General features: G+C 39.2%; 1 protein-coding gene across 1 annotated transcript in view; it reads left to right on the forward strand.

The window, feature by feature from the left end:
• Positions 1 to 1,638: 1,638 nt before the first annotated feature.
• LOC124145014 overlaps positions 1,639 to 25,738 on the forward strand; it is a 55,514-nt gene continuing 31,414 nt past the window's right edge. The window contains exon 1 of the mRNA XM_046514648.2: positions 1,639 to 1,783. The gene's annotated coding sequence lies outside the window, so the exon portion shown is untranslated. The remainder of the gene's footprint in view (positions 1,784 to 25,738) is intronic.

Raw genomic sequence — 25,738 nt, forward strand, 5'->3', positions numbered from 1 at the left:
AGTGAGGTGTGAGTGATCAAAATATACGGTCTGGCTGATTTCGAACGTGCCAACCCTGTTTTGGCTCGCCGGATGCCAATACAAATTAAGAGGATGCCAAGAGAGTTGGGTGCGCTCGCTTCACAGGCCATCGTGGTGTAACTGTCAAACGTCAAGGCCAGAAGATGACAAGTCTCGATTATCCGTCTGTTGGCAATATGGCGATTTGTGAGGGGCAGCGCAAGGGGCGGCCGTCGATCTGACCCGTAACTCGTACTCCAGTAGCCTGATGGAAGTTTTCAGCTATTTGATTCTCCGATTGAGCTCGATTTCGTAGAGCCTTGTTTCGGATCAATCGATTATGTACACTTGTCTTTGACCTTGGACGCCCTGAATGGGTTCGATCGTCAATTTTTGCGGTTTGTTGTTGCCCGTTCTGTCGTCTGCTCATCACATACTGTAGAACAATGAACGTTTTGGGCACTGCACGCTGACTTCTGTTGGTTTTCAGAATGCCAAATGCCCGTAGACGCTCTGCGGGTTGGAGACGCTGTATCGGTAATTCACACACAAACAATGAATGAAATCAAGTAAACCACTGTATGATGAGACGAATCAATAAGATTGACTGAAATCATGACTTAGATTATTCGAACTTCCTGAGAGTATCCAAATCGGGAATGACACCTTTCGCATGTGTGTGGCGCTACTGCGTGAGGCACGTGCCAATTATAGGATGTGTTTTGGTGTTGAGTTTTACAGACATCAAAACGTTTTTGTATAGGATGCTTGTCTTTTTGTCTTTTTTTTGTGGTTTAACGAGGCACTCAGCAATATTCCAGCTATATGACGGCGGTCTGTAAATATTCGAGTCTGGACCAGATAATCCAATGACTGACATCATGAGCATCGATCCACGCAATTGGGAAACGATGACATGCATCAGCCAAGTCAGCGAGCCTGACCACCCGATCCCGTTAGTCGCCTCTTACGACAAGCATAGTCGCTTTTTACGGCAAGTATGGGTTGCTGAAGACAAATTCTAACCCGAATCTTCACGGGTCAGGATGTTTGTCGTCAATACTTATCTTGGTTCTAAAACTTGGTAACACCATCTTCATGTCTCGATCCTATACTTTTTTAAACAGTATATTTATATAAAACAAATAATACATAAAACGCCAGAGAAAAAAACAGTCTTGATTATCCGGCCAAACAGATTCCGTTGGGCGTTAAAGGCAAAATAGCGGTGAAAAGTATGTGAATCACTCAGTGATGACACCAGGTGTTCGTGAAAAGGGTGAGCATTGTCTATCACAACCTTAAACAATTATAAATCGGTACAAATACCCTTCTATTAAATACATGAAAGTTCCCGGTTAATGACATTTTGAAATCCTGGCAAACATGCCTCATGCAAAGACTGACTGACTGGGTATGGTTTTACCTCATGCAAAGAAGCTTTGAGGTGGCATCCGTGGACGTTACCGGAAGCGCGAATGCGGCGACACGTCACGTGATTACACATGTCACATGACCAGCGCGTCGGCGACAAGAGCAAGTTTGACAGTGGTGTTATTAAGAAATGAGAAGATCGGACTGACGGCCACTGTGCGCACTTGTAAATAAGTCCTCTCGGTTGCTGCAGGGACTGACGAGTATTGAACACCGCAGACTGGCTTTGCAAGAGAGAGGACACACTTGCTGAACATCTTAATCGGGCAACTTTCAACAATTACCACATTCCCGAGTTCGATCCCAAGGAATACTCACGTGTGTTGCTCTGTTTTTCGCCGGGGAAAAGGTAATTTTGTTTTATCCAATTTTTGTCGAAAGTGGAAATTGAGATTCGCATTTAAACAAATTGTTTGATATGTAAAACTCATAGCACCGAAAATTTGTCGGTACTCCAATTCCGTTTTACTTGATCGATTAAGTTAAAACGAGGTCCTTACATCAAACATATCGCAGATGCTGGGGTCTTGAAGGTGAGATTATTAAACTCCGGAAATTGGTTGTGGGTTGCAATTAATTGTCCGTCTTGACAAAAAATCAAACTAAACACAAGACAACTATGTTAACATTTTTTTTCAAATTTAGAGTGTGCGCTGATAAATGTGATGAAATGTTTAATTTCCGCTCTGATTTAAAAAACCTTACGATTCCTCATATCTACAAATAAAAACATGTAATGTGTGGGGAAAGAAAGTTGAAAAATCGGGTGACTGAAAGGTAACCTTACACAGAACTAATGTTTTAAAACGCACCCTTATATCCATGGGGTCATCTCTTATTGAAATGAGTTGGTTATGTTTACTGTTATGTTAGTCTCTACTGAAGCGGCCGAGAAACATCAATTGACTGCCATAGCTGCAAAGTGTGCAAATGTCAACAATTAACAGAAATTCAGTGATGAATCACAAGAATCATCGTAAATCAAACATTTGAAATTAAGCAACGTATATCTTAAAAATGTAGTGTGTAAAACTTTTATTTCGATTTTCATCTCTTGGAAAAGAAGTGAAAAAGCTAGTGCTCAGTATGAACATAGGAGATTAGGTCAAACAATGGCATGTGTGTTTTAGAGAATGTATAAGATATCGACAAACAAGGTATTCGTTTTGTAACAGTTTCTCCAAGCAATTGCCAAGAAATTAGTTTTGCATTATTCACACATTTGCGTTCCATCATCGTCATGTTGTACCAGATGTAACATCAAAATACGTCGATGTAATGGACCAGTGGAAACCATGTTAATGAACAGAACATGCTTAAGTGGTAAATTGAAGCCCGCCATTAGCCTGAAAATATGTTCGTTGAAGATGAAAGATAAAATCCTTTGTTGTTAAGAGTGATATTTTCTTTCTATGAAATGTGTGCGTGAACTGAGTGACAGGTGTCATTTTGCCATATATGGGCACGCATTAAACACCTGCCAGCTGATGGGGGACAGCCTGAGCTTACATATACATTGTACAGTAGCAGAAGAACACCTTGTGTGGCGTCAGTTGCTGGAGGTGTGTTGAGTGGTGTATAAAGAGAGAACGTGATGTTGGCGATAAATCTACTGTGTTTTAAGCAGTGACGGAAATGTGGATAACAACATGATATACACTAATGTATCCGTGCACAGGGCCCACAAGCCACTGATCAACCTTTAACGCCACAATCGGTGATACAAAATACAAGAAATTGTTTAACGTCGGTTAATACAGGTAGCACAATAACGTTAGTTTTAAGAGCCATTGTTCCGACAAGAAAAGATAATGAGAAATATATGTAACAATAGAGATGACACAATGGACACAGGAAGCTACAATAAATTTACAGTGTAATAGTTTAAGGAAATCACAGGGGATCCTATTTACATATCACTGATCCTATTTACATGTAGATCATTTGCATGTCGGGTCTAATCTAACCCTATGATATGAAAAATCGGATGTTCTTTAACTTATATATGTATGTATGTATGTATGTATGTATGTATGTATGTATGTATGTATGATATATATCTGGGAGGCTTGTGTTTAATCGAGAGTGAAGAAGACAATACCAATGACTGAAATTATGAGCAACATCCCTCAATGACTTACAGTCTCATCGTACCACATGTATGGGTTCTAAGGAGCTATTCTAACCCCGAATAACCAACGACGGAGAACGTGTTTCAGAAAACCTAGAGATACAAGATACAAGAAATTATTTAACGTCGGTTATTACAGGTAGCACAATAGCGTCAGATCTTTAGAACCATTGTTCCGACAAGAAAAGGTTATGAGAAATAACCCGGTCCATTTAGTCTCATCGTACCACATGTATGGCTTCTAAGGAGCTTTTCTAACCCCGAATAACCAACGACGGAAACCGTGTTTCAGAAAACCTTTGTAGCTTTGTAATATTAGAGTTAATCAGCTAAGAGACAATCCAGCCTGGGTCTGCCAAACCAGTGGTTGACAGCACGAGGAATGAACCACGCCATCGTGGCTCGATGATACACAATCAGTCACAATTACACCGTGTAACTTCCCCCTCGTGTCCGCCGCTTTTCCGAAATTAGAACTGGGGAGTCCCCACAGGGATACTGTAATTCCAAGTCAAAAGAGTTTTCAAGTAAATTCGGTTGATCTTAAACAAATTTGACATCAAACGTTAGCATGAGGTTTCAAATGAACAAGCTATTGGTATCAAAACTTCGAAACAATTACATACATATATGTGTCTTCGTTAAAACAGAAACTAAGGCTGTGTCCTATTTGTTATACAAGAAGAAGAGATCGGGTCACACAAAACCCACTTACTTCATGTACGTTTCCGGTCTACTCTGGGCTGGAAGCAACTCTGCTACGTGAGTCAAGCTTGAGTTTCCAAATAATTTTGAAAAATGATTCTTGAGGCCAAATTTGGAAACAACACTATTGGCATTTATATTCTACCAGTACCACATATTGATAACCAGTTTGTTTGTTTGTTTGTTTGTTTGTTTGTTTGTTTAACGCCACGCAGTGATTGACATAATGAGCATCGATTCCCGCAATTGGGATACGATGACATGCACAAGTCAGCGAGCCTGACTATCCGATCCCGTTAGTTGCCTCTAAAAGTATAATCGCCTTTTACGGCAAGCATTGGTTGCTGAAGACCTATTCTTCACGGGTGATAAACCAGTTTAACAGAAAACACTGACAGTTTAACAGAAAACACTGACACAACTTTCATTGAATGCACTTTTAGTATATTATCAACACGATCACTGAAATCAAAACAATCTTACCTATCGGTCTACACTACTGAATTTTAGAGAGAAACAATCTTATTAAAATACGTACATTAACTTGAAATTCCTTGAAATTACATTCTTTATCATTTACATCGTTATAAGCCTATGAGCAGCAGCACTCGTTTATTTCAAGGTTCCTTGATGCAGATGTTACAGGTTCAAACAATCTAGTCACATTTAAAGGCAGAAATTACTTGTTCAAACAATCTGGTCACATTTCAATGCAGATGTTACTGGTTCAAACAATCTGGTCACATTTCAATGCAGATGTTACTGGTTCAAACAATCTGGTCACATTTAAATGCAGATGTTACTGGTTCAAACAATCTGGTCACATTTCAATGCAGATGTTACTGGTTCAAACAATCTGGTCACATTTCAATGCAGATGTTACTGGTTCAAACAATCTGGTCACATTTCAATGCAGATGTTACTGGTTCAAACAATCTGGTCACATTTCAATGCAGATGTTACTGGTTCAAACAATCTAGTCACATTTCAATGCAGATGTTACTGGTTCAAACAATCTGGTCACATTTCAATGCAGATGTTACAGGTTCAAACAATCTGGTCACATTTCAATGCAGATGTTACTGGTTCAAACAATCTGGTCACATTTCAATGCAGATGTTACTGGTTCAAACAATCTAGTCACATTTCAATGCAGATGTTACAGGTTCAAACAATCCGGTCACATTTCAATGCAGATGTTACTGGTTCAAACAATCTGGTCACATTTCAATGCAGATGTTACTGGTTCAAACAATCTGGTCACATTTCAATGCAGATGTTACAGGTTCAAATAATCTGGTCACATTTCAATGCAGATGTTACTGGTTCAAACAATCTGGTCACATTTCAATGCAGATGTTACTGGTTCAAACAATCTGGTCACATTTCAATGCAGATGTTACAGGTTCAAACAATCCGGTCACATTTCAATGCAGATGTTACAGGTTCAAACATTCCGGTCACATTTCAATGCAGATGTTACAGGTTCAAACAATCCGGTCACATTTCAATGCAGATGTTACAGGTTCAAACAATCCGGTCACATTTCAATGCAGATGCAGAGTATGAGGTACTATTCGAGCCAGGTGATACCGTTATCTGAAAAGTCCGCAACATAACTACATGTTTTTTTATATTCTGTACGGGATTTTTCCTCTCCTCCATAATATGTAAAAGATTACTGTAAATGATATGTGTTAAATATATTATACAAATGCACGTTTAACATACCAGGATTAACTTACAGATACCTGTGTACAAGATTTCTGTTTTGATCAATGTCGAGAAACCATGGTCTTGTCAAATAAAAGCGACAAAATTTATTCCGTAATCATAAGAAATTCCTGCGAAAGGCAGATTCGTTTGCACGATTGAATGAATCTTAAAAATGAAAGAATGCACGTTTAAGTATTCCTTGTGTTGTTTTAGGTGTGTAACAAATGGTAAGATGCCGAAAACATATCTAAACCCGATAGCCGTCATTATCTCAGGCCTTGCGACTTTGAATTAAGATGGGTTTTCTATACAGTATATCCGATCAGATGTGCTCTGAAGAACCTTTTGGGCAATGAATCACGGAATTTGGAGCATCGGCAAATATAGGAAATAGAATTTTCACTGGCAGTAATCGAGAAAAGAAGCGTTCGATTTCTGTCGTCGTTGTATGGTCAAACTATTGCCGACTCGGTTTCTCTGTAAAAACTATAGATGTCAATTCTACGCTAACATTTATCGGAATTCTTGAGAATTCTAGTATAGTCCCCTTATTATTTGATCATCCAGTGTGTGTCGGCTTGATGACCAGTAGCTGGGTCTCTCACGAGACGTACATTCAGGAGTGACGGTCACGTGGGCTCTCAACATGGAGCGTGGGTTGGAACATTAGCTTATTGAACGCCATCAGATATTAATATTTACGCATTATCACTCACATTAACCCACTCACATGTTGTACATTATCTGTATTTGACGATGAAAGTTTCAAGTAATTTATAAGCGCCACGAATCTTTTGATTTATAAGTTGCTGCTGTGATTTTATCCCAAGCGGCTCCACTCAGGCCCGAGTGCCATGCTTTCGCGCAAAACCTCACCAATTCGGAAAAAAAACCTGTTAACTTATTTCGTATTTACCACAGTGCGAAATGTTTAGGCAACGATGACTGCACTGTAGAATAGATAAAACACCACATAGTTTTTCCTATAAAGAAAACTATTATCAAAATTTAATCATCAACAAGATGTTTACGCGGAAAGAAGCGCATACTAAGCATGGACCTTAAACGAGCGGTAATGACCTCAGTGCTGCTAGATTTTATCGGCAGAAGTACGCTGCAAATGACGATGGAAAAGGATGGTATCGTTTAACACTTCTCGATCGATGATAACACTGATTTGTTTCTTTAGTAAATTCTGGGCTTAAGAATATAACGGCGTTATTTCAGGGTAATCCACCTCCATGGGCATATTCTAACATGTTCCATCAGTAATATAGTGACGATTTCATTTTAACGACATCTTGGTATGAGCCGTAAAGGATCTTAGAGAACCCCCATTATGGCGACACGTCCAAACTTTCCAGTAGTGAAACAAGATTTGTCACTCTCAAACCTGAGAGGTTATTTCGATAGATTTTTGTTTTAGCGGAACGAGAAAACGAAATATCACAATTCAAGAAACAAACTCTTATCATTTATTAGGTTTTTTAAGCAAGATTTTTGATCATTTTGTCTGAGAAACGAAACAGGTGCACAAATGTGTGCACATTTAATAGAATTTGTTACACATCGTTATCTGAAAATGAGGAAATGAACTTTATAATATTCCCTTGCAATGGAAATATCCGCCCAATTTTCACCACCTCCGTTTATCATCATGGCAAATGATTTACTCCAAGTCTAAAAGAAACAACTAATACCCGACTGTGTTGCCATGGCAACGTACATTAAGTCAGTAGTAAATTACATCTTTAGCTGAAATGACATTTCATTTCACTATTTATTTTGACAATCACTTCACCTTAAGTTAATCTTTTTTCAATGACTTGGTCAGGAGCGAATATCTAAATTGACAATTTCTTTGAACATGTAATGTGCAATTATCAAGTTGTACAGAACTGGCGAAAAATTGATATTAAAGTTCCATTAAAGTACCATCAATGGTCACGCGCATACATATCAAAAAGTTCTTAAGCGACATAATCACATTGAAAGAATCACGCACAATTTTCACAGAAGTGGCCATCTTTTTTGCGCTCTCTTTAAGGGGGAAAAGCACATGTGTTCCAACCTCTTCCCAACAGCTTGCATTACTGTGAAACAGTTAAAGTCGGCGACAATGATAGGTGACAGTTTAGACATTCTCGTGCAGCACGCGGCACGCAAGCATTTACTGTCATTTCGTGAAGGATGAGACCGTCTCAGTCTGCCGAAACTGTGCCATTGAAGACAAAAGCTTCATAGAAAAGTAAATTATTTAGGACCAGTTCCTCTAAATGGCATTAACTACCAATACGAGGACCAGTGAACTCATGGCTTTGACCAAACTAAAGGCACTGAACGATATCATTTCCTTCAGAAACTGGTGCGATTCGTGAACATAATAAAACTGGTCCCTCCAAAGCTGTTTTCCACACTACAAGATGAAAGGTCAATAATTTGTAAATCGAAACTATGTTTTTTTTAAACTTGTACCCTTAAAACATGCTTATCAGGTTTCTTTTATGGCTACTTATTTTTTTGTGGCTACCGTGCAACTAAAGAGATTTGATGACAAATTAACATATATTTTTATTTTATGCCCAAAGCACTTTGCCCTATATAAGTTTAAATGTCAAATGTAACATATTGGTGGATGTGACTTTTTATGTTGATTCGTTGAGAGGTTTGCATCTCCATATCTGATCCACTTTGGTATTCATATTCCGAGCCAGAGCCATTCTTAAAATGTTTTATCTTCACAAAGAACATGCGTGCAATTGGACTTACATTTTGAATATATCAATCATTTTCCGTACTTTTTTAGAAGAAGTGCACAAATACCATGTAATGTTATTTTGCTACGCGTTCAAAATTATGTAACTGCAAATTAAAGATAACACATTCAATTTTCTGAAAATTACTTATTCCAAATATAACTAGAAATGTTATTGCCAGGCAAAAGATTTGGTCCATAAAATTGAGAGTGTTCGTTCCGTTTTCGTCTCTTTGAATGCTTTTGAATTACTTAAAGCTTCAAACTTCTTCCAAGACGAAAGTTTTAACTTTCCTAGAAAAACACTTTGTACAATTTGAAATTGACTTTGAAATTGTACATTTTCCTTTAACCAGGAGCCCTCAGTAAGTGAAATGATATTACTTTTGTCATTGTCGACAAACGACAAGGCTGTGCCTAAGAAGAGACCCTGAGTTGCAGTCTCATTAAAATCAGATCTTACTGCTCGCTACCGCTACACCAAAATTATCTCATTACAGGTCACGTCAAAACAACCTTTCGCGAACTTTGACCATCCAATGAAATGACTGCCATGAAGTCGACATTAGCCAATCGCAAAGCAGCTGTCTGAAGCTTAAGGGCACTATTTTCAAACTGGCGACTTCCATTCCAGACTACCCTTTGAAACGCATTTTGTTCTCGATTCAGAATTTGAAAACTGAAAAAGAGAAATGTTTGGAATGTCTATCGTTCGAGGTACCATGATTAGAAAACAATTTCCGATTGTCACTTTCCCGATCTGGTAAGCTACGCTCTAATTGGTCAGATGAAGGTCGTTCTGATGTGACCCGAAATGTGATGTCCTCAGATCATTATTTAGCAGTAGCGCGTACTAAGATGTGATTTAAAGGAGATTGCCCTTGATTGTTTCCCGGTCACTAACCTATGTTTAGTAAGTTATCACTAAGTGAACTGGCGCATTTGTATCCCATTCGTCTAATGTGCCGAAATTCGCTGTGCTGAGTTGCACCCCTTGGTCATGTCAGGATTTGATTATCATTGGTTGGAATCCTGGGGTTTTCTAAAAGTGGTAAACGACTGAGACATTCATCACTTTAGGCTCCCCTTCCACATTAAGCCGATACGTCTTTACATAACTGAAATACCAAAGTCGCAGTCTATCCGTAAAACAGATATCATCAGCGATTTATCGTCATCGTCGGAACTGAACGTTTGGTGTATATTCCTCCATCATCCATGACAACATACGACCGATTGGCGATAATGACCTGTATCTGTATATGGAATATGTCTATTTGTAAATTGCCATCGACGATCACATTTCAGAGAATTTAGTAGTTGCATCAACTGTTTCAACATTGGCCTTTCGCTATTGAAAATATACTGAAATGTAACATTTTTTTCAACAGTGATTGAACATTGGCCTTGCGATATTTTATAGTGCCATAGAGCTGAAAGCACCAATGCAACAAATATTCTACCAACACCTTACCGGTATTTAACATTCATATCTGATGTGGATTCAACGCCACCCTTTCAATTTCCAAATCCAACCAAAAGTCAATGTCATTTCAACGTTGAAGCACGACATTGTTTGATATCTGATGTGGATTCAACGCCGCCCTTTCCATTTTCCATTCCAACCAAAACTAAAAGTCAATGTCATTTCAACGTTAAATCGCGACATTGTTTGATATCTGATGTGGATTCAACGTTGACATTTTAACATCATCACAACTTTCAAATCCAACCAAAAGTCAATGTCCTTTCAAAGTTGAAGCACGACATTGCCCACAAGGACATTATTTTTGTTGTATCAGGAAAAAGAATAAGAAAAAAATATTTAGATGTTTAAATATAATATGTGACATACATTAATCATTTTTAAAAGGAATATCTCTTCGAACAATCGTAAACTTTGTTTTGAACGATAAGAAGGAACGACAGTGTGATAATACTAGTCCCATGGTTCAACTTTCCAGCAGACATATTGATAGCACGTGCATGACATGCTAAATGACGTGTGTACACAGCGACCTCGTGGGACATATCATGTCCTATTTCTCACGTTACGTTTGACAGTTGTATCTTATTGTTCATATCATGTCGGAACAGACAAGTGAGGGGGGGGGGGGGGGGGGGCGGAATTCACTATCGCGTCTAGACCTATCTGTCAAATCATATTTGAAAACCGACATTATCTTACTGTATGTCATTGAAAGTAGGATTTTGCAGTTGTAATTATATATTGACTTATTAACTATTTATATGTGTTGGAGTTTTACAATTCTGTTTTATAGAGAATTACACCACGGGTAATGCCTGTATTAATTGAAAATACTCCCATGTCAGACACACAAAACTTTTGAAATGTCTCTTGATTTTGAAAAATATCATATGATCGATAAGCATGACTGTTATTTGTCCCTTCGAAAAAGTTCAACTCTTTATCAGCTTATCTATAAATATTAGGTTTGGGCTCGAAATATCCTTTCGTGTCTTTTGACACAAGACTGTAAACGATGGTCGACTGTTTTTTAACCCTTTGTACGATTTCGACTGTATCATATACATGTATTCTTTGATCACAGTATCAGAAAAGTAATGAAACCAGGTTTTCGCGAAAAGGGAAGTGTATCCTGACACACCGGTGGCACCCTTCAAAAACACATGCAAAGTCAAGTCAATTGCTCTTGGGAAAAACAAATTAAAGCATAAGGGTACAAGTCAAAATGGGGAATTGCATCGGACATAACTTTTGTCCTCTATGTGTCTGCCATACAACTTTTAGAAATCTTAACTAAAGCCTAGAATGTAGTAACTTTTGAACAAGAGTTGGATGAAGCTCTTTGAAATCGTGGAAAGAGAATGCCATTAAAGACTGAAACTGCTAGAATATTGCTCAAAATAGAGGGAAACTGACTATTGGAAGGTTGAAGAGATCCGTCTCGTTATAAAGTCTTGTGGAGTGCTGTATGTCACTCTGAATCTTTATGCATATATCTAAATATGAAAGGTGACATGAATATGAATGAAATGAATGTGTCAACACAACCAAACTAGTCACAATGAACATTAGTAGAATTGAACTATTTAAAAGTACAAAATGTCAACAAACTGGCATGTAACGTGTGCCCTATCAATTGTGACATAGTTTATCATTGAGACGTGGTTTTTGTATGCAAAGATCCACTATGAGAAAGCTGAGACCGTTACACCGGCTTTTTTTCTATTTCTAGCTCAGGAGTTTAAATCGGTGGAAGGGAATTGGCTATCTGACCATTATTGAATTAAATTAAATTGAATTTAATTAATTGAATTAAAGTATTATTCAATGAACAGAAAACAGTAACGTTGCATACTTTAAACGCGGCAATATACAATAAATGAACAGAAGACAGCGGTGTTTCACACTTTCAACGCGGCAGTCTATAGCATAAGTGATAAAATGTACAATATGTGAACACAAGACAGCGATTTTTCATACTTTAAGGTGAGATGAAATGGGATTTAGCGTCGCGTTCAAGAGTATTGCACTTTTATAGTATGTGTGTATGGTATGTGTGTGTGACAGTATACTGACTCCGAGCCGACCAGGCCTTGTTTTAGCCCCTTAGTGCTGAGTGCCAGACATGGTAACAACAAGTACCATCTTTTAACGTCTTTTTGGTATGACGCTCTACCACTAGACTATGGAGGCAGTCTTCATACTTAAAGTCTATACATAAATGAATGGCAGATAGCGTGTATCATACCTTAAACGCGGTAATCTATACCATAAATGAACACAAGACAACGATGTTTCATACCTTAAACGCCGCAATATATACCATAAGTGAACACAAGACAAGGATATTTCATACCTTAAACGCGGTAATCTATACCATAAGTGAACACAAGACAAGGATATTTCATACCTTAAACGCGGTAATCTGTACCATAAGTGAACACAAGACAACGATATTTCATACTTTAAACGCTGTAATCTTTACCATAAATGAACACAAGACAAGGATGTTTCATACCTTAAACGCTGTAATCTATACCATAAATGAACACAAGACAACGATGTTTCATACCTTAAACGCCACAGTTTATACCATAAGTGAACACAAGACAAGGATATTTCATACCTTAAACGCCGCAATATATACCATACGTGAACACAAGACAAGGATATTTCATACCTTAAACGCTGTAATCTATACCATAAGTGAACACAAGACAACGATATTTCATACCTTAAACGCCGGAGTCTATACAATAAATGAACACAAGACAACGATGTTTCATACCTTAAACGCCACAGTTTATACCATAAGTGAACACAATACAAGGATGTTTCATACCTTAAACGCCGCAATATATACCATAAGTGAACACAAGACAAGGATATTTCATACCTTAAACGCCGCAATATATACCATAAGTGAACACAAGACAAGGATATTTCATACCTTAAACGCCGCAATATATACCATAAGTGAACACAAGACAACGATGGTTCATACCTTAAACGCCGCAATATATACCATAAGTGAACACAAGACAACGATATTTCATAGCTTAAACGCCGCAATATATACCATAAGTGAACACAAGACAAGGATATTTCATACCTTAAACGCTGTAATCTATACCATAAGTGAAGACAAGACAACGATATTTCATACCTTAAACGCTGTAATCTATACCATAAGTGAACACAAGACAAGGATATTTCATACCTTAAACGCCGCAATATATACCATAAGTGAACACAAGACAACGATGTTTCATACCTTAAACGCCGAAATATATACCATAAGTGAACACAAGACAAGGATATTTCATACCTTAAACGCCGCAATATATACCATAAGTGAACACAAGACAACGATATTTCATACCTTAAACGCTGTAATCTATACCATAAGTGAACACAAGACAACGATGGTTCATACCTTAAACGCCACAATATATACCATAAGTGAACACAAGACAAGGATATTTCATACCTTAAACGCCGCAATATATACCATAAGTGAACAAATATAAGTGGTGTTTCATACCTTAAACGCCGGAGTCTATACAATAAATGAACATAAGACAGATGGTTCATACTTTAAACGCGGCAATCTATTCAAAACAGAAGACAGCTGTTTTATACCTTCGTCCTGTCGGCCTAGAAGACAATATGTCATTTCACACCATACATGCACCAGCCTAAAGGACATTATTTGCGAAATGCGTAATACTTGAAGTCACCTGAGTAATTAAATATAATTGTAATTGGATGATGCATCTTTCCTTTGGGTTCGAAAAACAAGATTAATCACGCACATCAAATTATCTATAATTTACAAAATAAGACATTTTTACACAAACTATAAAAATACAGCTACATATATCCTTTCACCTAGATGGGTTTGTCCTGAAGGTACAAGTGGCAAATCATGCTGATTTGTTGTGGCGGCTGGGGCTTGGTCTGAGAGGACATGCATTAGTTCGCAGGAAAACCGCATCTTGCCCAAAAAGCATCCGCCATTTTGAAAGTGTCGGTGTGGCTTCTCCCGAGTGAAAGGTGACAGGTCCGGGTATCATCACGCCCTCACGGGGATCGCTTCACCAGCATTAACACATTTCTTCCAGGATAGATTGGAAATAGATACCGCGAAACAAAATCGAATACACTTCGCGCCATTACGTTGCTATTTGTTACTGATATTAGCTCTTCTTTGATTTATCTGATTGACGCTCAATGGTGACATGTTCGACAAACAGGGTAAGTGCCCGACACATCAGAGGTGCCATGATCGGCAAACGCCGGCAACCCTCGACATGCAATTTGTCACCTTCGGTAAACTCCGGCTTTGACTAGTGGGAGTGGGGGTGGTATTGTTCATCTGAAAATCACTTTTACTGTTCCTAGGCAAACCTGTTGCATAATTCATTATTTAAAAAAACAGCCTATAAACCAGCCATGCACAGTGCTGTGGTTACCGACTGGCTATAAACATTAACCACAAAGTTTGTTTTGATGTTCTTGTAAATATTTAGAACAAGCAGCGTGGTTATATAGATTTTAATTCCTTTGAAGTTTCCATCAAAACGAGATTAAGAAAACGTCACGCACTTCCCCATTTAAAATCGATTACAGTTTTCTTTTTTAAACAGAAACACAAAATGTTAAAAAGTCAATAAAAACATTAATTACTTGAATAATGATTCGTGAAATAACATTAAACAAAACTTCAGAACCGATACCCGAGTCTGACTGCAATAAGTTCTGTTACATACAGAGAACCGATTGATTTGTACAAATCTCCAGGATGAATGGAATGCATTCTTTGAAAGAAATGTTGTCCTCATGGGATTGTCTGTTTGTTTATTTGTTGTTTACCACTTTCAGCAATAGTCCAGTTATACCACAGATGCTTGTTAATAGGCGAGTCTCGACAAAAAAAAACTGTTTCATATAATGAGCGACGGCTATTTCTAAAGCTTCTTCATTGAGTGAAATTACGTATTGAACATCCATTATTTTAAGAATGAAAACATATGACAAAGAGATTATTATCGATTCAGAATATTCTCTTATGTATCGTGCGGTTCTGTAAGATAAAAGATTATTTCACATTTAGCAGTTGGTATTTCGAAATATAATTTACCATCTTTGAAATTTCAGAGTGTCTTCATGCCGTGTTTTGTATTCAAGTTTATCAGAATATTAACGATTTTTGTTTTGTATTTTCATAAACAGTGCTAGACACACTGTCGAGGGAAAATATCATTTTCCTAGCTGCATTATTTGCCTTGGTCGGAGGAAGCGACACCTAAAATTGCTACGGCGGCGTAAAATAGTATTCAGTTATTTTTGGAACAATTGACCCTCGCCCCACCAAGTCAATATAACGACACACGTTACGGTTAACCCGTGCTTCCTGAACACTCAGGTTGATCAGTGGCTTGTGGGCACTGTGCACTGATACATTGGTTTATATCATGTTTTTATCCACATTTCCGTCGCTGCGGCGTTGCCATTTCTGCTTATACCACATAAACGACAATTCACTCAATTACTCGAGTCTCAAAATCATCCATCCAGTGTGACTGTGACGAACGGTCTGTCTACCAGGCACTCGTACATTGTGGAAGCAATACCCATTCTTCTGGTTCTACTGTCTACATTGCTTCCTTTAATCTTATAATCACTATCTGTGAGTCCTTTTATCCCCTTCTAAATCGCCGCGAGTTGTCATCAACGACGTTAATGTACGGAAAACAGTTCTCGACATAATCAGTCTTATATCTGTATTGTCGTACGGTCGTCACAGCATGCACGTTTACTGTTTTCATTTCAAGATTAATTGTAGCAGCAGTAGCAGTAGCAGTAGTAGTAGTAGTAGTAGCAGTAGTAGTAGTAGCAGTAGTAGTAGCAGTACTAGTAGCAGTTGTAGTAGTAGCAGCAGCAATATTAGTAGTAGTAGCAGTAGTAGTAGCAGTAACAGTAGTAGTAGCAGTAGTAGTAGCAGTAGTCGTAGTAGAAGCAGTAGTAGTAGCAGGAGTAGCAGCAGCAATAGTAGTAGTAGTAATAGTAGTAGCAATAGTAGTAGTAGCAGTAGTAGTAGTAGTGGTAGTAGTAGCAGCAATAGTAGTAGTACTAGTAGTAGTAGTAGTAAGACTTTGGGGCTATAGTGGGGTGAATGAGTATTGTTTTACGCATTTTTAATTTTTTTTTGCAATATTCCCGCAATAATCCGACGGGCCCGAATTTGGCTTCACACATCATACACGTCTGGGAAATCGAATAGCGGTCAGACCCGTGAAGATCTTCAGCAACCCATGCTTGCCGTAAAAGGCGAATACGTGTTATCGTAAAAGGCGACTATGCTTGTCGTAAGAGGCGACTAACGGGATCGGGTGGTCAGGCTCGCTGACTTGGTTGATGCATGCTATCGTATCCCAAACGCGTCTGATTGTCTGGTCCAGACTCGATAATTTACAGACCGCCGTCATATAGCTTGAATATTGCTGAGTGCGGCGTTAAACAACCACCAACAACATAACAACGAATAGCGGTCACCATTCCGTTATCCCGTCGCTCCTTTGCTGTACACGTTAGGTCGTGCACGCGATCCATGACGTTACACGATGCCTTGTTTAAGTCACATGTCACAATTTCGAAGATGGTTTCTTAAAGGGATATGGGATTGGGTCAAAGCAAAGACCATGCACGATTGATGCAAGCGCTACAAACCCACTTTGTTCGCCTACTAACATTATCCCCAATAATGTATGCCAATCAAGCACTTAATGATTGCCTTAATTTCAACAAGACAATGTCAATTTTGTACATGGTTCTATGTATAAAGTCTGGGCCTAGGTTTGAAATGAGCATTAAATCGCGGGTCGCAGCGCCCCTTTAGTTATAGAGGGACGTGCTATTCTGTATCATCTACAGATAATCAAATAGACTGTTGGACAAAATGATTAAGCTTTTCCTCGCTAATTTGGTTATTCAAAACTCTTTTCCATCTAACGAAAAAGGATTTGACGAATACTCTGCTGCACAGACATAAACTGTAATCTAACTACTGGAGCAAAAAACCTGACAGTTAAAAGTCATGTTCCGTATAAGGAACTAATACTTGAGGTCCATCAGTGCTTGGATTTGGCGATTAACATGTTTAGATCCGTGTTTTACAGATGTTAGCAATTTACAACTTCCGGTATCATACCATTCGGATTCTTTTGGCTTTTTCCGTTACCTGCATAATATCTCGGACAGCGATGGAGTAGTGAAAACAGGCGATTTCATTAAAAATCGCTCCGTTCATAGAACAGATTATGTAAGGGTTTTCGCTTTTATTTATATTTGTGTGTTTGTTTGTTTGTTTGTTTGTTTGTTGTTTAACTCAACAGTATCCAAGCTATATGACGGCGATCTGTAAATAATTGAGTCTGGACCAGACAATCCAGTGATTGACATCATGAACATCGATCCACGTAATTGAGATACGATGACATCCATCGACCAAGTCATAGTCGCCCTTTACTGCAAGTATGGGTTGCTGAAGACTTATTCTTCCCGGGATCTTCAGGGGTCTTTTATTCACAACGTGATAATAGATTCTAAAAGCGTTCTTTGTGGTTAACAATTTGATATCAATCTACATTGATATACATATTGTGCTATGTAATGTGATAGTTCCAAGCCGACGGAGGTGACCAGTGGGATGGAGTGAGTGAGTTAGCTGGATTTAACTTATCAGTATTGTAGTTATATCGCTGCGCGTCAGCTGAATGTGGTAGAAATGCCTTAAGTGATGCGGTGAGTGAGTGAGTATGGTTTTACGCCGCTTTTGGCAATATTCCAGCAATATCACGGCGGGGGACACCAGCAAAGGGCTTCACACATTGTACCCATGTCAGGAATCGAACCCGGGTCTTCGGCGTGACGAGCGAACGCTTTAACCACTAGGCTACCCGACCGCCCCTAAGTGATGCAGTGTGAGAAGAGGGTGAGTCGAGTGGGTACAGTACCTAATCGTGTAGAACTAAACGCTAATGAAATAAAGGTCTACGAGTCACAGTGCGATGTATGGAAGGTCCGTCCGGACTTCTTTGTTCCAAGCAACACCACATCATTTATATGTCATTTGCGAGAGATAAATATGTCTCTGGACACTGTATTCTTTTTCAGTCCGTGCCCCCTCCATGACACATTGTGGCGTGAACCTCCGTCGATTACCTTTTTGATGTCTCAGAAATATATACATCGCTGCACTAACCCAAGTCAAAACTTGTAGCATATCAAGTAAGCATGTGTGAGTGTGGCAATTTCCGGTTTAACGTCATCATGCTTATAACACCACCGTTCAGGCGTGCCTCGAGCTGTCAGGAAAATATGAAAAGAAATGCAAAAGGTCAAGATAAGTTTGATGGCAGCTTGAGTAGCCGGAATCGATATTACAGACCACGAGGCCTCAAAACACTCTTTCCATAAACTTGTATCTGTTCCCGAAGCTTTATGGTTAATCCGCTTTCTTTTAGAAGGATTAACGTACACAACAAACACTTAATCCTTCTACGTATAACGAACGGGTTATTATTTCTTTGATACGCTATATTTGTACAAAGTCTACTCCTGCACAAACGACAGCGACTGCTTTATTTTTGGGGTTTCTGATCGTGCTAAAAATGCGTAAAACCAATATTCGCTAACTCACAAAATATAAAACCTCAACGCCAGAGGATAACCTGTGTCGATTATTCGTAGAAATAAATTCCATTGGGCGGAGTTGAGGTGAAATGGTGTTTAACGTCGCGTCCAAGATTATTGCACTTATATAGCGACGTGCATGTACGTGTGTGTTTGTGTGGTTGCTTGTACTAGTCCGGACTGATGCCGATTTATAGTGCTAGCTCACTGAGATACCATGCCGCAGTTTAACATGAATACCCCACTCAGACACAGTATACTGACTCCGAGCCGACCAGTCCTTGTTTTAGCACCTTAATGCCGAGCGCCAGACAGGGTAACAACAAGTACCATCTTTTAACGTCTTTTGGTATGACGCGGTCGGGGATCGAACCCCGGACCTTCCGCTCTCCGGGCGGACGCTCTACCACTAGACCACGGAGGCGGTTCCCATAGGGCGTAGGAGGCACATGAGCGTTGAAAATTATAAGAATGGATCACTTAAAATCAGTGATGACACCACGTGTCCGCGAAAAGGGCAAGTATTTCTCAGCCAGTAACACACGCAACAAGTGGTTCCTTTCTTTGCAAATATCAATACCAGAAACGGTTAGTGGTATGATATTTCAACCATCAGATTCCGATGTCTACTCATAATTATTGAACTATGGAAACCAACATGACAAAAGGTTAACAAATGTTTTTTTCAGAAGAGCCAATGTATGAATATACAGTTAGCCAAATCAATGGCGGCTATTTGAAATGTCAACCTTGGCTCTAAAGCCTCCTTAATGTCACAATGTATTGTTTGTACTCGATCTTGACGTTAAGCAATGGGCAGCGTCTGTTCCTGTGACTTGAACTACATTTGTTGGGGGACGCGAGACGGTATTAATTACCCTTCTCCCTCTTGACGGTTGTTGTCTACAACCGTCAAGAGGGAGAAGGGTAATTAATCCACACAGATTCGGTAATATCACCTAGATGTGGTCTAACCTTACCCAGCAAAGTCATCTCAGTTGGATTGGGTTTCACCTGTTTACTGTGCATACAGGCTCAGCTAACATTACAGGACATGACTTCAAGGCTGATGATAATAATATATATCATATAAAAACAGCCGGACAGAAGAACGTACACGCTCCAAAACACAATTAGGATATCAAATGCATTACCATTTCTTGCATTTTAGCCCGCATCAAACATGGGTGTGTACTTGTTTTGCCTTTGTATATTTGCATACTGCTAATTCCACACAACGCGTTCTCATACCCCAAACACTTACATTGTACTTCTTTTATTGCGGGGACACGGGTGGCCCAGCCCTCTAAGGCGCCGTAATTCGCTGTGCAGAGTTGCGCCCCCTTGCCACGCCAGAAACCTATTATTGTGGGTTCGAATCCCGGATTGCCCCGATTATGTTTTTAGGTTTGCGAGCACCATACCCGTGCTCGTGGGCTGCACCAAATTGGTAAACGTCTAAGACCTGCACCAGCTCAGGCTTTCCTCCCACATAAAGCTTTAGCTGACATGTCGGGAAATAACTGGACTACTCATGTCTATTTAATGCGGGTTGAACTTAACTCACTCACTAATTTTCATTGCTGAAAGCAGCGTGAATCAATACTAGGAGATTTGGTAAGAAAATCATTGTTTATTTCAGAATTCTGAATGGCCATAAGCCCATAGTGTACCACAGCGATCAGTGACAAGTGGTTGTGAGAGATTGTTTCACAGTATAATATGTTTTATGCTTAACTCCCTTATATAAATATGCACCAAGCGTTACAATCAGCACACTGCAGTAATGCCCATTCAGACGATTCCTGTTTCCGAGCTATGGTACGTTTGATTTGCAGAAAAACTCCTAAATGGCCGAGATACCTGAATAAGGGCATTTCAGCAGACTAATCTACACATTATGATCTGAATACAAAACTGTGACATGTATTACACAGCATGTTTAGTAGGTTTGAATGGTCATACTGAAGCAAAGATGTTCATGTAACAAGGAAGATGATCATTCACGTGGCGCAGCTCATATTTCCCATCAGTTGAGGTCTATTTCATTACTGCTGCTGAGTGCTACATTTCCCCTAAAGGACTGTATCCCTCTTGGTCGAAAGCCATGTGATAGTTCAGATGTCCCTGATGAAGGTATTTAGGCGAATGTTTGCCGTTACAAGCAGATTTGAATGGTGATAGCTCCATTGTACCACATTACACCCTTATTAATGCAGAGTGTGTTTGTGTTTAAGTACCGCCTCCGTGGCCTAGAGGTAGAGCGTCCGCCAGGAGAGCGGAAGGTCCGGGGTTCGATTCCCAGCCGCGTCATACCAAAAGACGTTAAAAGATGGTACTTGTTGTAACCCTATCTGGCGCTCGGCATTAAGGGGCTAAAACAAGGACTGGTCGGCTCGGAGTCAGTATACTGTGTCTGAGTGGGGTATTCATGTTAAACTGTGGCATAGGGGATGCCTACTGCTTGCCTAAATGTCTTACCCTCAAATGTTACGTGGATGTTATCAATGAGAAAGTCCAGCATTTTACATATTGTTTTCTCAGTAAACCTCAGATGACATTTGCTTTCATTTTTGCCAAATTGACCTGAACCTCTGAAGATAGATATGTAAATATATCTATGGTCACCACGTTTTGTTACAAAAGCCCTTATGGGTCAAGGAATGAAGTTTTTCTTTACGTTTGTCATGTGGGATAGTGGTGTACGAAGTTAAAAATTCAAATGTTTTGACAGATTTGAACCTGGTTCTTTTCTAAGATTGTACAGGGGCGGTCGGGTAGCCTGGTGGTTAAAGGACTGTATCCCTCTTGGTCGAAAGCCATGTGATAGTTCAGATGTCCCTGATGAAGGTATTTAGGCGAATGTTTGCCGTTACAAGCAGATTTGAATGGTGATAGCTCCATTGTACCACATTACACCCTTATTAATGCAGAGTGTGTTTGTGTTTAAGTACCGCCTCCGTGGCCTAGAGGTAGAGCGTCCGCCAGGAGAGCGGAAGGTCCGGGGTTCGATTCCCAGCCGCGTCATACCAAAAGACGTTAAAAGATGGTACTTGTTGTAACCCTATCTGGCGCTCGGCATTAAGGGGCTAAAACAAGGACTGGTCGGCTCGGAGTCAGTATACTGTGTCTGAGTGGGGTATTCATGTTAAACTGTGGCATAGGGGATGCCTACTGCTTGCCTAAATGTCTTACCCTCAAATGTTACGTGGATGTTATCAATGAGAAAGTCCAGCATTTTACATATTGTTTTCTCAGTAAACCTCAGATGACATTTGCTTTCATTTTTGCCAAATTGACCTGAACCTCTGAAGATAGATATGTAAATATATCTATGGTCACCACGTTTTGTTACAAAAGCCCTTATGGGTCAAGGAATGAAGTTTTTCTTTACGTTTGTCATGTGGGATAGTGGTGTACGAAGTTAAAAATTCAAATGTTTTGACAGATTTGAACCTGGTTCTTTTCTAAGATTGTACAGGGGCGGTCGGGTAGCCTGGTGGTTAAAGCGTTCGCTCGTCACGCCGAAGACCCGGGTTCGATTCCCGACATGGGTACAATGTGTGAAGCCCATTTCTGGTGTCCCCCGCCGTGATATTGCTGGAATATTGCTAAAAGCGGCGTTAAAGCATACTCACTCACTCACTCTAAGATTGTACAAAGTCAAGCAAATCCAAGGAGTTTTTGAGAATCAACATGGTATTAAGCCAACCTCTTCGGTTGGTATAAACCAACCCCCTTGGGATTCCGAAGAAGAAAACATGTAATTATCTGCAAACGCCAATTGAATACATCCCCTGCTACCCCATGTTTGCCATTTGAGATGTTTGATAAGGATCTATGAGTTACTATGTGTGACATGGCGTGCGGGCCATCATGATACTTACATTAATCCTTGCGCTCCCGAAAACCGGTTTGCTTGTCACAGATTCCATAATTTACAGGCAACTGTGGTATGTATACCTGGAGTATTATTGACCAGCGAAAAACAACATTTGTTGTCCTTTGTAAAATCCACATAATAGAAACAAGTAAAGTTTATCCTGCTTCCTGAACACTGTACACGGCGATAATTGCTGACTGTTGCGTATTTATTACAACTGTCATTGTAGTACATTGGACACTCTTGGGTTGTTGTTTAAAGCCGCTCTGAGAAATATTACGCCTGTGTGACGGCGATCTGTACATAATCGAGTCGGGACAAGACAATCCAGTAATTGACATCATGAAATCAACCTAGTCAGCAAGGGGGAACACCAGTCCATTTCGTCAACCGTAGATTAACCATAACCCGAAATCCCAAGGGTGTTGGACAAAGCAGACTACATTCTATTAACGAAGAAAGGAGGGAGTAAAAAAATGATGGTCTGACTGTATGTAAGATAGTTAAGTTAATAAACGGAAAATATACATGAATGGACGAGCGTACAAAAAAATGAAAGTCTCAAGCGAATAAAGATTATTTCAAATTTGACACAAGTCGAAGCATATTTCATATCACAATTGAAAGAAGCGAATTCGATTCGTATGTGGCGATGGGATATATGTTGACAACTATAGCGGCGTTTAACAACATTCATTCACTCACTCCCTGTACCACGGCAAAATGCATATAATATTCGATACAGATTTTTTTGTCGAATTTTGACATGCAAACAATATTGAAAGGGATGAAAAAAACACCGAAAACATTCACATTCAGTTTTTTCCTCATAATTCTTCACTAAAAGCCGAGCATCACATCTTCAGTCATTATCACATGTAACGCTTAACACGCCCAAATACGATTAACTAGAGATAAGGTTTGACGTAACTCAACGTCTGAAAAGAATTAAAAGAAATCATAAATCGGAAAGAAATTCAAATCTTAAACAGTTTTTCGCTTATAAACATCAGCACATGAAATTATTCAAAATGAACGTAGCACAAGATGCGTGACTTGTCATAACTAGTTACCCCGACCGATTATAAAACATAGTTAGCCTTTGATGTCATATAGGATAACGTCAGAATGGCACTGACATTTCACTTTCAGAAAACTCTTTGTCAGACTTAAAAAACGAAAGGTAATTAACCCCGCGTGAAGTCATTTGAACATGATTAACGAACTAAAAGAGATATTTTCATCTAAATTCTACATTTATAATTAAAGAAATACAACATGTGTGTAGTAAGCTTCTTTTCCGTGATCCTGGAGGCGTCTGTTTGTGTCTGTGTTTGTCCTGAAGCCGGAGACCAGGAACATTTACGGGTTGATGCCAGTGGAGTCATTGTCTTCTCCTCTGAAATCGGATGATAGTCTATCAAGATTATTTGAACAGAAAGAATGTCACGAACACTTAGCTACAAGCATCGGATCATTGTACTCCTCCGCCAGGCGACGGTAGCTCCAATTGGTGCCTTTTCACAACGTTCGGGCTGATTGCTTCAAGAGGTACTCTTCTTGTACTATGTTAATCTGAAGCCGAATTTTGTGTATATCGTCAATACGAATAAGTGGATATTGGCGTTCGAGGTGATGAGCTAGAGTCCACTTGCAATCAGACACTCACAAACACATAAACATGTCAGCTCTCTCATTCTCTCATCACATTTCTTTCGACAACGTCTAAAGTCTCGCGTAAATCGAACGTGATGAGATTACGCAGATGTAATCATGTTAGTGTCTCAAAAGGTGGACCGCCACTAGGAAAAAGCCAATAGTGAATAGTTATTGATTTGACGAAGAGATTTGTTACCTTCAGTGAATTAGTTTAACTTTGTGCACTAATGAGCACTGCATTGCTGCATCAGTTGACAGATACTCAGTTTCCCGCAAGATACATTACACATACGATTACATGTGTACACGTCTCTGTCTGTTTTCTATTTTGGAAACCAAATCAAACATACTGATTCAGCTCTCATTACACCTTAATTCGATATGTTCATTTACACCTAAAATATCAGTCCGAAATTTCATTCAACATTTTTCTTCGGCGAATTTTAAACTAGACATGTTTTCTCTAGTATTTTTATTAGGCTCTAGAGTTACCGCAGCCTAAAAATCAATGTTTCTGTAACACGAGACGCTTCTTGTGTTTGTTCCTGATTGTCTGGCAATAGATCTCGTTATACGGTTCCCTGAGGGTGTAATGGGAATCAGTGATGGATAGGGTTGGTTAGACTAGGTTTTATTAGACAATGGGATTTAGACCCACTTGCTTTATGTACTCCATGGGAAGGTTATATTTTGTACACGTGGTAGAAATAATTGCTTGTAATACAAACGTTGAGATCATTTTGTTTCATGGTGGCCATCATAAAGCTTCAATTCTTAGTGAGAGTTGACAATGCGGCCCTGTTTGATAAAGAAAGATATACGGTAAACCTCGTTAATCCAGACCCCGTCTGCACGGAAACCCCGCCTTAAAGGAACGATTACCTTTAAGAGTAAAGTGACATTACTTTGTACCCATGATTCGTTTATCCGTAAGCTTGTTAAAACAGACGGTTAACATTGGAACTGTAATATCTGGATTAACAGGGTTCAACTGTGCACGTATTATTAGGGATCGACCATACTTCCGTGTTTTTGTTTTAAATATAATGTTATAATGTCTGTTGACGCAATTATATGATCGTTAAGGTAAATTGCTATGTGGTTAATTTGCTGGTATTTTTCGCATTTTTACAATTCCTGTTTTTCTTGATCTTGATCTGACACTTATCAATATTTTTCATTACTTATATATTTATAGCTTCCATCAAAGCAAACTGCCGAAGATGACTGGTCAATAAATTCTTACTTGACTAAACCTATATTCGGGTC

Source organism: Haliotis rufescens, unplaced genomic scaffold, assembly GCF_023055435.1.
Source record: "Haliotis rufescens isolate VD_foot unplaced genomic scaffold, xgHalRufe1.0.p SCAF_1, whole genome shotgun sequence".
In the NCBI taxonomy this organism is placed as follows: domain Eukaryota; kingdom Metazoa; phylum Mollusca; class Gastropoda; order Lepetellida; family Haliotidae; genus Haliotis; species Haliotis rufescens.